Source organism: Molothrus ater, chromosome Z (genome assembly GCF_012460135.2).
Source record: "Molothrus ater isolate BHLD 08-10-18 breed brown headed cowbird chromosome Z, BPBGC_Mater_1.1, whole genome shotgun sequence".
Lineage (NCBI taxonomy): Eukaryota > Metazoa > Chordata > Aves > Passeriformes > Icteridae > Molothrus > Molothrus ater.
Genome location: NC_050511.2, coordinates 733232 through 743231, shown reverse-complemented (window position 1 = coordinate 743231; position 10000 = coordinate 733232). Strand labels below are relative to the sequence as shown.

The 10000-nt window shown below is 62.1% G+C and overlaps 1 protein-coding gene across 2 annotated transcripts in view; it reads left to right on the top strand.

The window, feature by feature from the left end:
* The first annotated feature begins 653 nt into the window (after positions 1-653).
* SMAD4 (SMAD family member 4) overlaps positions 654-10000 on the top strand; it is a 73373-nt gene continuing 64026 nt past the window's right edge. For both annotated transcript variants that reach the window (XM_036403635.2, XM_036403636.2), the window contains exon 1: positions 654-735. The gene's annotated coding sequence lies outside the window, so the exon portion shown is untranslated. The remainder of the gene's footprint in view (positions 736-10000) is intronic.

The following is a 10000-nucleotide window of genomic DNA, read 5'->3' as shown; positions in this document are numbered from 1 at the left end:
TTGTGGCTCTGCACAGCTCCTGACAGGAGGGGACAGCCGGGGGGGCCGGGCTGTGCTCCAGGGAACAGGGACAGGAGGAGAGGGAACGGCCTCAGGCTGGGCATGGGGAGGCTCAGGGTGGATATTGAGGAAAATTTCTCCATGGAAAGGGAGGTCAGGAGCTGGAACTGCCCAGGCAGGGTTGGAGTACGCAGCCCTGGAGTGTCCAAGGAGGCCCCGACGTGGCATCCAGAGCTCGGGGCGGGTGGCCCGGCGGGAATGAAGAGCCCGGCGCGGCGGGAAGGGAAGAGGGGCCCGGCGGGTATCAAGGTCCCATCCCGGGCTCCCAGTCCCGAGGCTCCGCACGTCACGGATCCCGCGCCCGGCCGCTCCCCGCGCCGCCGCAGCGCCGCCCGCCAACCACAAACACAACGCGCCCGCCCTCGCCCCTCTCGGCGCCGCGCAGGCGCCGCGGGACCCGGATCTGGCGCATGCGCGGCGGCGGCGGCCCGGACGTGTCGGCGGCGGCCGCGACAGCGACAGCGACAACAAACAAACCGCGAGCGGCGCGGGCAGCGCGGGCAGCGCGGGCAGGAGGCGGCGGGGGGGCCGGCAGCGGGCGGCCGCTGCCCCCGGCGCCCGCGAGCGCCGCCCCGCCCCGCCGCGCGGAGGGGAGGGGGCGGAGGCCCGGGCCTTCCCCCGCCGCCGCCGCCGCCCCTCACGGCGGCCTCGGGCCGCGCCCGGACGGCGGCCCAGGTAACACCCGCTCCATCCGCTCCATCCGCTCCCTCCGCTCCCGGCGCCCGCTGCGCTGGGCTCCCCGCCCGGGCTCCTTCCCCGCCCCTGCCCGGCCGCTTCCCCGGGCACTTCCCCACCTTCCCGGGCGCCTTCCCCGGCCCTCGGCGGGCTCCTCCCCCGCTCCCGTCCCCTCCTGCCCGGGCTCCCTCCCCACCTCCCTTCCTTTACGGCCCCCTGACCCGCCTCATCCCCACCTCCCTGCCGCCCCTTCATCACCTCCTCCCTGCCCCCTTCATCACCTCCTCGCTTTTCCCCGGCGAGAAAAACACGGGAGCACCCCCCCCTCCCGCTCCCAAACTTTTTAGTCTGAGGCTCGGCCCCCGGCCGAACGCCGCCCCGCTGTCCGCACTCCCTGCCGTGGGCTGGGGGAGCGCCCCAGCGGTTTTGTGCGTGCTCCTTAGCGCCTTGGCCTCTGCTATCTTCTGTTGGGTGTCCAGAGCTGGCAGCGGTTTTGGGGCGGCGGAGCTTCACAGCGTGTGTTATCACAGACCAAACCCGCGGGTGCCAGCTCGGGGCAGCGCCGTGACCCGTGCGGTTCGGAGGCCGTGCCGCGGCCGGGGGGATGGTGCACGGGTAACCCAGCGTGGAATGGGGCGGTGTGAGAGCCCAGAGCGACGGCTGCACACAGCCAGCAGCGCCGGGCTGGCTCACCAGCGCTCACAGAGGGGTCCGGGCAGGGCTCCTGTCCCAGCCCAGGGCTCCTGTCCCTGCTGTTTAGATCTCCTGTCCCAGCTGTTCAGGGCTCCTGTCCCTGTTCAGATCTCCTGTCCCAGCTGTTCAGGGCTCCTGTCCCTGTTCAGATCTCCTGTCCCAGCTGTTCAGGGCTCCTGTCCCTGTTCAGATCTCCTGTCCCAGCCCAGGGCTCCTGTCCCTGCTGTTTAGATCTCCTGTCCCAGCTCACAGCTCCTGTCCCAGCTGCTCAGGGCTCCTGTCCCTGTTCAGGGCTCCTGTCCCAGCTCACAGCTCCTGTCCCTGTTCAGATCTCCTGTCCCTGCTCAGGGCTCCTGTCCCTGTTCAGATCTCCTGTCCCTGTTCAGGGCTCCTGTCCCTGTTCAGATCTCCTGTCCCAGCTGCTCAGGGCTCCTGTCCCAGCCCAGGGCTCCTGTCCCTGTTCAGGGCTCCTGTCCCTGTTCAGATCTCCTGTCCCTGTTCAGATCTCCTGTCCCAGCTGCTCAGGGCTCCTGTCCCAGCCCAGGGCTCCTGTCCCTGTTCAGGGCTCCTGTCCCTGTTCAGATCTCCTGTCCCTGTTCAGATCTCCTGTCCCAGCTGTTCAGGGCTCCTGTCCCTGTTCAGGGCTCCTGTCCCTGTTCAGATCTCCTGTCCCAGCTGTTCAGGGCTCCTGTCCCTGTTCAGGGCTCCTGTCCCAGCCCAGGGCTCCTGTCCCTGTTCAGATCTCCTGTCCCAGCTGTTCAGGGCTCCTGTCCCTGTTCAGGGCTCCTGTCCCAGCCCAGGGCTCCTGTCCCTGTTCAGGGCTCCTGTCCCTGTTCAGATCGCCTGTCCCAGCTGCTCAGGGCTCCTGTCCCTGTTCAGGGCTCCTGTTCCTGCTCAGGGCTCCTGTCCCAGCCCAGGGCTCCTGTCCCTGTTCAGGGCTCCTGTCCCAGCTGTTCAGGGCTCCTGTCCCAGCCCAGGGCTCCTGTCCCTGTTCAGGGCTCCTGTCCCTGTTCAGATCGCCTGTCCCAGCTGTTCAGGGCTCCTGTCCCTGTTCAGGGCTCCTGTCCCTGTTCAGATCTCCTGTCCCAGCTGTTCAGGGCTCCTGTCCCTGCTCAGGGCTCCTGTCCCAGCTGTTCAGGGCTCCTGTCCCAGCCCAGGGCTCCTGTCCCTGTTCAGGGCTCCTGTCCCTGTTCAGATCGCCTGTCCCAGCTGTTCAGGGCTCCTGTCCCTGTTCAGGGCTCCTGTCCCTGTTCAGATCGCCTGTCCCAGCTGTTCAGGGCTCCTGTTCCTGCTCAGGGCTCCTGTCCCAGCTCCCAGCTCCTTTCCCCTGCCAGGCTGAGGCTCCTGAGCTCAGCTCTGCCCCAGCCCCTCCAGGACCCCAACACATGGCACAGCCCCTCAGCCAGGCCTGTGCTGCCCCAGGGACACCTGGAGGTGACAGCTTGTCCTCCTGGCCCTGCCCTTTCCCTGTGACTGCCAGGAGTTTCTTCCCCCTCCGCGTTCATGAGCCTCTCTGGATTTGCCTGTTGCATAAGCACGCATGTTTAATACTGATTCAGGAACTTTATTTCAAAGAGCTGAGGCCCAGGGAGAAGCACAGAGTGCCTCACACTGATTAGAATTCTGGTTTTAAGGAGATAGCTCTTTACATAATGCATTCAGGCTGGGCTGGCACCGTGGGGATGGGAGCTTTGAGAGAATCAACTGGCTTGGTGAGAACAAAGGTGCTCAGAGCAGATCCCAGGGAGGAGCTGCTGTCAGGGTCCTGCAGGGATTTTCGGGCTCTGTTCTCTCCGCTGTTAACCTCCTGAAAAACTGTATTTTGGCCAGGGCTGGAGCTTTCCATGCGTGCCATGCCCAGAGGTGAGTTTTTGTTGAGCTCTAGCGAGCGCAGGGAACGCTGTCCCCGTGCAGCTTGCTGTAGAGAGCAGATGTTGTCTGGCGCACCTCTTGCTGGGCTGTGGACATCACAGTCACACCCCTCGCTCCGGGCAGGCTCCGCGCTCCCTGCCGCTGCTCGCTGCAGCCACGGGCCCTGCTGGGTGAGGAGTGACAAACCCCCGGGCGGGGGGAGCCGCGGGATCCGCCGCGCCGGGTTTGCTCTGCCCTTCATTCCACCGGCAGGAATTCCAACGCCTCTGCGCCCTGCGCCTGGCCTCTCCCGGGACGTCATCTCCTGCTCCCCGTGGTGCTGCGGGGTGGGACACGGGGCTGTCCCCAGGGTGGGACACGGAGCTGTCCCCAGGGTGGGACACAGGGCTGTCCCCAGGGTGGGACACGGGGCTGTCCCCAGGGTGTCCCCAGGGCTGTCCCCAGGGTGGGACACGGGGCTGTCCCCAGGGCTGTCCCCAGGCTGTGCAGGGTGGGACACGGGGCTGTCCCCAGGGTGGGACACGGGGCTGTCCCCAGGGTGGGACACGGGGCTGTCCCCAGGGCTGTCCCCAGGGTAGGACACGGGGCTGTCCCCAGGCTGTGCAGGGTGGGACACGGGGCTGTCCCCAGGGTGGGACACGGGGCTGTCCCCAGGGTAGGACACGGGGCTGTCCCCAGGGCTGTCCCCAGGCTGTGCAGGGTGGGACACGGGGCTGTCCCCAGGGTGGGACACGGGGCTGTCCCCAGGGCTGTGCAGGGTAGGACATGGAGCTGTCCCCAGGGTGGGACACGGAGCTGTCCCCAGGGTGGGACATGGAGCTGTCCCCAGGCTGTCCCCAGGGTGGGACACGGAGCTGTCCCCAGGCTGTGCAGGGTGGGACACGGAGCTGTCCCCAGGGCTGTCCCCAGGGCTGTCCCCAGGCTGTCCCCAGGGCTGTCCCCAGTGGCAGAGGAGGTCATGTGCTGCGGTGTGCAGATCTTCCTGCTCTGACCACAGAGGCCTGTGCTGAAAGGAGGAGTTGTTTTTCTGCTGTTTTTCTGCTGTTTTTCTGCTGTTTTTCTGCTGTTTGCCTTCTCAAAAAGTGAAAATGAGAAAGAGCGGAGAAACGTGCAAAAGGGAACTTGCTGGGGTTTAAAGTGCATGGTGCAGTCAGGTCATCACAGCAGGGGGAGCTTCTCCCTCGTGTCTCACAGGGAGGGTGCGCTTCTGAGTGGGGTTACCCTGGTGCCATTCCTACAGCAAGAGTCAGAGCCCCGAGGGAGCTTTGCTGCCTCTGCCCCGTCATTCTGGGGCATTGGGAAGGGGTTGGAGCCCCGAGGGAGCTTTGCTGCCTCTGCCCCCTCATTCTGGGGCATTGGGAAGGGTTGGAGTCCCGAGAGAGCTTTGCCCTCTCTGCCCCCTCATTCTGGGGCATTGGGAAGGGTTGGAGCCCAAGGGAGCTCTGCCCTCTCTGCCCCCTCATTCTGGGGCATTGGGAAGTGCTTCTGGGCAGGGCTGGGTGCACAGGTGGGAGCTGGGAGCAGAAACGTGCCAGAGCAGCCCCCGGGCACCCGCTCCACACCAGCCTGTCCCGCGGAGAGGTGGCTGCTCCGGCTTCTCAGCCGTGAACTTTGTGTCAGCACAAAACTGGTGCCACTCAGTTTCCTCCAAGCTCTTCTCCAGCTCTCCAGCTTTACGCCGCTGCCATGTGTCTTAAATTTCGGTGGCTGCTGCCAGGGAGATGAGGAGAATTGACGCTGGTGATTCAGATGCGTGCACAGAAATAGTGTTCTGGGCACTGCTAGCCCTGCTGCACGGAGCGTGGCGGGCACCTCCTCAGTGCTCCTCCCCTGCTCTTTGGTGCTAATTGCTCTCATGTCTACAATGAGACATTTTGCTGCTGTTCAGCCGTGGGGCAAGTAGATAATAATCTAATGTGCTGGAAAATATCTGCAGTTTAATCACTTACTCATATCTTCATCAAATCACAAGCTGCTTTTTGTTTTATTGGTGTATGGATTTTCCTCAGTCGTGTTTATCGTAAAACTTCTGCCCTTGCATTATTAAACAGCAGAACTCCGTAGTAATGTTCTGGTGGTTAAAAGCCATCGAGTGCACCCCTGACATCTCTGTGTTTGTCTGATTCTGGGGGCAGCAGCTGAGGCAGGAGCCTTTCTCGTGTGAAGTGTCCTCGCAGCACATCAGTTTGCACGCCGCTCCAATTAGCCGTGTTGCCAGAATATCTGGGGGTATCTGCCTGGTGCCAGAGTAGTGCTGGGGATCTGTCTGCCGTGGCTGGTACTCGTGAATCACGCTCACAGAGCACCACTGCCAGCTTTAAGCAATCCTTGGTCTCTCTTAGATGTGTTTCCCCAAAAATTGCTTTCATGGCTGCGACTTGGAGATGCAGTTTAGTTCTCTCAGGTGTGGCTTGCATTAACTCATTTCCCTGCTCACCCCCCAGAATTGCACCCCCACATCCTTCCCTTTGGCCTTGTGTGGCACCACCAGCCAGCCTTGGTCGGGCTGCGTCTGTCCTTGTCACTGTGCTCTAATATCCATGGCTTTGTTTCCTTGTTTCCTTGGAAGTGGTTTCCTTAAGGTCAGGGCGGCAGTGTTCCCTGCAGGCGTGGCTGCTGCTGAAGGGCGTTTGCTGCACCCTGCAGAGGGGCTCGGGCTCTGCAGCTGGGCCTGCCCAGCTGTGCCAGGCTCTGCAGCGTGGCAGGAGTGCAGCGCTGTGCCTGGGCAGGGCCGGTGTCACAGTGTCACAGTGTCACAGTGCCCACCCCAGCTGATGGTCATTTGTGCCTGGGCAGGGCCGGTGTCCCCCCTGTGTGTCACAGTGTCACAGTGCCCCTCTGTCACCATCCCCAGCTGATGGTCATTTGTGCCTGGGCAGGGCCGGTGTCCCCCCTGTGTGTCACAGTGTCACAGTGCCCCTCTGTCACCATCCCCAGCTGATGGTCATTTGTGCCTGGGCAGGGCTGGTGTCACCCCTGTGTGTCACAGTGTCACAGTGCCCATCCCCAGCTCACGGTCATTCAGCTGCTTGGGGACACTGGGGCAGGGCCAGTGTCACCCCTGTGTGTCACAGTGTCACAGTGCCCCTCTGTCACCATCCCCAGCTGACGGCCATTTGTATACCTGGGGCAGGGCTGGTGTCACATCTGTCACAGTGTCACAGTGCCCATCCCCAGCTGCTCTGGGGACACTGGGGCAGGGCTGGTGTCACCCCTGTGTGTCACAGTGTCACAGTGTCACAGTGCCCACCCCAGCTGATGGCCATTTGTGCCTGGGGCAGGGCCAGTGTCACCCCTGTGTGTCACAGTGCCCCTCTGTCACCATCCCCAGCTGATGGCCATTTGTATACCTGGGGCAGGGCCGGTGTCACCCCTGTGTGTCACAGTGCCCCTCTGTCACCATCCCCAGCTGATGGCCATTTGTATACCTGGGGCAGGGCCGGTGTCACCCTGTGTGTCACAGTGCCCGTCCCCGGCCGTTTCAGCTGCTCGGGGGCGCGGGGCTGCCTGCGGGGCGGCTTGTGCTGAGAGAGGGCAGCAGAGGCTCGCTCTGCCTCGCTGCTGCTCGAGGGCTTCCTGAGCCCCAGCTGGGCACAGCAGCGCCTGTGGAACCCTTGTTTCTCCGGTTGTAACTCCACAGGCCGGGTGGGTTTCCGTCGCAAGGGCGCACTCGGGCTCTGTGGATGTGACAGCCTGGTCAGGGAGCCAGGAAACGAGAAAAGCTTCGTCAGAATCCGTCTGAGAGACTTTAGAGAGTTGAAGATAAACAATGGTAGCTTATCATCCTAAACAACCGCAGGTGTTGTTTTCCTACTCTCTGTTTTCTTGTTTCTCTCGAATATTGTTTATAAGAAAGGCACCTTGTTAATTAGCCACTCAGGTGAAATGTATTGATTAATTGACCAGCCAGGTGTATCTGTACTGGAGCTGTGTGTAAAAGAGGATCAGGAGCAGGACCAGGCTTGATGCCAGCCAGGCTTGTGGAGAGCGCGAGTGCATTCTGAGCCACCAGCGGCACTCACGGGTCCGGGCTGGCCGCCGTGTGCCCTGCGTGTGCCCTGCGTGTGCCCTGCGTGTGTCCTGCGTGTGCTGTGCATGTGCTCTGCGTGTGCTGTGCGTGTGCTGTGTGTGCTTTGTGTGTGCCCTGCGTGTGCTGTGTGTGTGCTGTGTGTGTGCTCTGTGTGTGCCCTGCGTGTGCTGTGCATGTGCTGTGCGTGTGCTGTGTGTGCTGTGCGTGTGCTGTGTGTGCCCTGCGTGTGCTGTGCGTGTGCTGTGCGTGTGCTGTGTGTGCCCTGCGTGTGCTGTGCGTGTGCTCTGTGTGTGCTGTGTGTGCTGTGCGTGTGCTGTGTGTGTGCTGTGTGTGCCCTGCGTGTGCTGTGTGTGTGCCCTGCGTGTGCTGTGCGTGTGCTCTGTGTGTGTGCCCTGTGTGTGCTCTTCGTGTGCTGTGCATGTGCTGTGTGTGTGCCCTGCGTGTGCTGTGCGTGTGCTGTGTGTGTGCTGTGTGTGTGCCCTGCGTGTGCTGTGTGTGTGCTGTGCGTGTGCTGTGTGTGTGCTGTGCGTGTGCTCTGCGTGTGCTGTGCGTGTGCTGTGCGTGTGCTCTGCGTGTGCTGTGTGTGTGTGCCCTGTGTGTGCTCTTCGTGTGCTGTGCATGTGCTGTGTGTGTGCTGTGTGTGCTGTGCGTGTGCCCTCCGTGTGCCCTGCGTGTGCCCTGCATGTGCCCTGTGTGTGCCCTGCGTGTGCTGTGTGTGTGCTGTGTGTGTGCTGTGTGTGCCCTGCGTGTGCTGTGTGTGTGCCCTGCGTGTGCTGTGTGTGCTGTGCATGTGCTGTGTGTGTGCTGTGCGTGTGCTGCGTGTGCTGTGCGTGTGCTCTGCATGTGCTGTGTGTGTGTGCCCTGCGTGTGCTCTGCGTGTGCTGTGTGTGTGCTGTGCGTGTGCTGTGTGTGTGCTGTGTGTGCTGTGCGTGTGCTGTGCGTGTGCCCTGCGTGTGCCCTGCATGTGCCCTGTGTGTGCCCTGCGTGTGCTCTGCGTGTGCCGTGCGTGTGCTGTGCGTGTGCTGTGTGTGTGCCCTGCGTGTGCCCTACGTGTGCTGTGCGTGTGCTGTGCGTGTGCTGTGTGTGCCCTGCGTGTGCCCTGCATGTGCCCTGTGTGTGCCCTGCGTGTGCTGTGCGTGTGCTGTGCGTGTGCTGTGTGTGTGCCCTGCGTGTGCCCTGCGTGTGCTGTGCGTGTGCTGTGCGTGTGCTGTGCGTGTGCTGTGCGTGTGCCCTGCGTGTGCCCTGCATGTGCCCTGTGTGTGCCCTGCGTGTGCTCTTCGTGTGCTGTGCATGTGCTGTGTGTGTGCCCTGTGTGTGCTGTGCGTGTGCCCTGCATGTGCCCTGCGTGTGCTGTGCGTGTGTGCCCTGTGTGTTCTCTGTGTGTTCTCTGTGTGTGTGCTGTGTGTGCTCTGCGTGTGCTCTGCGTGTGCTCTGCGTGTGCTCTGTGTGTTCTCTGCGTGTGCTCTGCGTGTGCTCTGCGTGTGCTCTGCGTGTGCTCTGCATGTGCTGCCCCGTTGTGCTCTGCATGTTCTCTGCGTGTTCTCTGCGTGTGCTGCCCCGTTGTGCTCTCCAGCCCTGCTCCCCAGTCCCTCTGCACCCTCAGCTCCCCGCGTGCACCGGGGCCTCTCTCTGAGCGCTCCCATTGCTGCTTCCCTCTCTCCATCCAGCCTTTCCAGAGCCCACTGCGGCCCTGACCCCGCAGGAGCTGTTTTTCCCCTTGGTACCAGGCTGTGCTATATATTCTGCCTTCATTTTTTATCATTTTTTCCTTAATCCCAGCATCAGCATCGTGGCTCTTTCGAGCACAGTGTTGCGAGCTCCCTGCAGGTCAGGCTGCCTCTCACGCAGTTCCCTGTGAGCGGCAGCGGCTGCTCCCGGTTTGGCAGTGCCCGGTGTGCTGCAGGCAGTGCAGGTGTGCTGGGAAGGTGGCGTGGCGGGGCGCTGCCTCCTGCCCGTGCCTCCAGGCAGTTCCCGTGGCTTTGTGATGCTGCCGTTCTCAGACCGAGCTCCTTGGTGAGCCCGCTCCCGCACAGCTGCGCCCGGCCTGGCCGCTCTCTGTGATTGCCCGGGTCGCGTTAGCACTCCTCAGTGCTAAGAGTGCCCTTACGGTTGCCTTTAACAGGCAGGAAAGGAGCTGAGTGTTTTGGAAGGATCTGGGTTTGTGGCCTCAGATATCAGCCAGATCACAGTGTTGAAAATGGGAGTTGTTTGGATGAAGGGATTTTTCAGCTAAAAGTTTAAAAATCCGCGTGGCTGAATGGCTAGAGCACTTTGACTGGGATTTAGTAAAGTTCTGGGGACTTGTAGCAGCCCCTGCCCTTTATGCCTCAGCTGTAGTAACACCTCCACGAAGGCAAGGAAGTGAAATCCACGTGAGTCTTTCTTCCTAACCATGAAAATCAGGAAGACTTTTTTCTGTTTCTTAACCCCCCTTCCTCAGGCTCTGTTTGTGCCTGCTGCTCTGTAGAACATCGAACTGAAACGTACCCCAGCAACTCGTGGGCCTCAAGCCAGGCCAGCCAAGTGATCCTAGCTCTTAATACTCCATTTGCTGCCTGAAGAGTTGCTGGGAACGTCTGGGAGCCGTGTTCTCCTTACCCGTGCGTTTTTGGCATGTGAAAGTTCTCGTTCCTGGGCTGTGCTAGCCTGCAGCGCTGCCTTGCTGGCGCG